Here is a 2909-nt window from a genome sequence, read left to right as displayed (position 1 = left end):
ATGTCTGTATTTTATTTTTATCGACACCTATATCTCTAAACATGTGGACATATTTTTCGATTTCGGCTTTCGCTTGAGGACAAGCGAGGTCTAAGCTTGGGGGAGTTGATACGTCCATTTTACATCATGCTTTTATATCGATATTTATTGCATTATGGGCTGTTATTACACATTATGTCACAATACTTATGCCTATTCTCTCTTATTTTACAAGGTTTGCATGAAGAGGGAGAATGCCGGGAGCTGGGATTCTGGGCTGGAAAAGGAGCAAATATTAGAGATCTATTCCGCACAGCTCCAAAAGTCTTGAAACTTCATGGAAGCTATTTCCAGAATATATAAAAAAACTGAGCGCAAGAAGTTCCAGAGGGGTGTAACGACCCAAATCTGATAAGATTCGATGTCTCTGTGCTCACTGTGCTAGTCCCTGGATCAACCCGCTAGCACACACAATACATATGAATATCAAATAACAAGTGCATCATTTACTACAACGTGTGATCCAGAATTCATAAAGTATTACAAACTGAGTAGCACATAGCTAACTTTATTCAACAATAACAGCGGAAAGGTAGCATAATAAATGACGAGTCCATCAATGCCCACTGGAGAACATGTTGGGTGAAGGCTCGCGACCCTACTGTATCTCACTGATCATCTGAAAATCCTGCAACATAATAAGTTGCAGCCACAAAGGGTCAATACATTGAATGTATTGGCAAATCACACAATATGATATAGCAAACCTACCTCCACAAAGCAATGTATGACAAACAAAACACACAAGTTAGTTTGGAGAAGAATGTCTTCACCTACCTCCACTACCTGAACTCACAACCGTCTCTAATATTTACTCGCCCAAGATAACCCAAAGATTTCTAAATAAACATGACAAGAACTTCAGAAGTATGTCTCAAGTGCGCTCTGTCAGTGGCGCATTCTCTAGGAACAATAGAGCGCTCTGCCAAGGACGCATTCACCTGATTTAAGTTCCGAAAACTAAACCTCACCTCAAGTGCGCTCTGTCAATGGCGCATTCTCTAGGGACAATAGAGCGCTCTGCCAGTGACGCATTCACCTGGTTAATAATCCCGAGCCTACGGCTATAAACACTCACCACTTTCATGGATCACTCGACACATGCCCACGTCTACCATAAAGTTGATCACACCATCACATAACACAATCAACACCAAAACATGGCAGCACTAAATATAATGATCAACCAAACATATATATCATAGCATAAGAACCATACATGCATAGCAGAATATAGGGTGAGCATAACCAAAAGTGTAAACTTGCCTTGAACGGTGCTGAAGTACTCTAACGATTAATTCCGATCCGCTTCACACTCCAGACATTCTATACGATTAATGGAGGCAACGATAAATAAACTATGCTCACATAACACTAAAATAAAGTAAACAACAACGAATTCAAATGAAGACTTAAATAATAGAACATATTAGTAGGTATATATTATCTACATGCTGGTAGGATCACAATGCAAAAAGAATCAACTAATTTGGATCAACAGTTTGAAAGATATGGCCTCCGGAAGTTTGAATTCAAATTTAAACAAATTCAAATTTGAACTTTTCAAAAATGTGAAACTTTTGTTCTTCAATATTTTCCTGGTCACTACGAGTACACAGGAAAAAGAATCTATGAATTTGGAGTTACGGATCTCAAGATAAACCTAAATGAAAATTTGATATGGAATCTGCAAAGAACAATTATGCCATAAAAGCGTTCTGGGAAGAACTGCCGTCGCTGCTGTGGCGTTGCCACGTGGCGCATGCTGATTGACTGGAGGGTGTTCACTGCGATGGCTAAACAACGCATACCTATTCGAGAGGGAAAAAACAGGACATGATTTAATCTGGACCATTAGAGAGAGATCGGGCGGCTAAGGGTAGCTCACCGGAGAGGAACAGAGGCTGGGGCGGCCGGACTTGGACAAAACAGCGGCGCGACAGCTCGGGCGGCGATGGTGGCGCCTGCTCCGGTGGTCTCGAGACTCCGGAGGGTAGCGTATGGGGCGCGGAGCTCGGCTGCGGTCTCGAAGAAGTCCTCAGAGGCGTCGGTGGCGAACGGGGTTGACGGCAGAGGGTGGCTGGAGCTCGGGCGGTGGCTGTGATCTTCGGATCGAGGTCCTTGCGCTCGGTTCGGTACTCCCCTGTGCGAGATAGTGGGTCAAGGCGATAGAGGAGATCATGGCGAAATTAACAGGGGCAAGAGGAGGTGCTGGGACCCACTGTAGGCGACGGAAACGATGACGGCGGAGGTCAGCAGCGGTGGAACTCCGGCGAGATCGCGAAATCAACCTAGGGCACGGGAGACCGCGATTTTGGCGAAAAATCGGACAAGCCGGACGTGGGGAGTATATATATGGAGTTAGGACGGGGCGAGGGGCAGCAGATCGATCGATCCGACTGAGGTCGGGTGCGGCAGCTACAGGTGTTCCTGACAAACACGGCTTCGGGAGGGAGATGACAGGCGGGCCACGGTAGTCAGTGGAACAGGGAAGAAAAGAGAAAAAAAGTAAGGCTGCGGGGTGGGCTCTGCTGCGCCGAGATGGGCCGGCTTGCTGTCGCTATGCTGCTGCTGCCTCAGCGCACTGGGCGAGGAATAGAAATGGGCTGCGACTGTCCAAGCCCATACGAACAGTAATATCTGGCTGAGTAATTATACTGAACAGAAGGTCTATTTGGCTAAACATAAAATAGAAGATCACTTCCTAAAAATACCAGAACACAGAGTAAAAACATTACTACTAATATGGAAAAATGGGGTAAAGATGAGGTCGGGACAAAGTTAGGGGGGAAAATGGAATTGGCCCTACTACTAATATCGACTATTGTGAACATTTTTAAAACACATATGCACTTTTGAAAAATTATATT

The 2909-nt window shown here is 44.8% G+C and overlaps 1 long non-coding RNA gene across 2 annotated transcripts; it reads right to left on the bottom strand.

Annotated features, from left to right (window-relative positions):
- Positions 1–457: 457 nt before the first annotated feature.
- LOC123185284 (uncharacterized) lies at positions 458–2485 on the bottom strand. Of its 2 annotated transcripts, none has more exons than XR_006493292.1 (3): positions 2262–2485; positions 1928–2182; positions 458–667 (listed from the first exon to the last, which is right to left on the bottom strand). It is a non-coding gene; the product is annotated as an uncharacterized lncRNA (long non-coding RNA). The 2 variants fall into 2 exon arrangements; XR_006493291.1 differs by lacking the exon at positions 458–667 and adding an exon at positions 1305–1365.
- Positions 2486–2909: the final 424 nt, after the last annotated feature.

Source organism: Triticum aestivum, chromosome 2A, assembly GCF_018294505.1.
Source record: "Triticum aestivum cultivar Chinese Spring chromosome 2A, IWGSC CS RefSeq v2.1, whole genome shotgun sequence".
Lineage (NCBI taxonomy): Eukaryota > Viridiplantae > Streptophyta > Magnoliopsida > Poales > Poaceae > Triticum > Triticum aestivum.
This window is presented reverse-complemented; position numbering and strand designations above follow the sequence as displayed.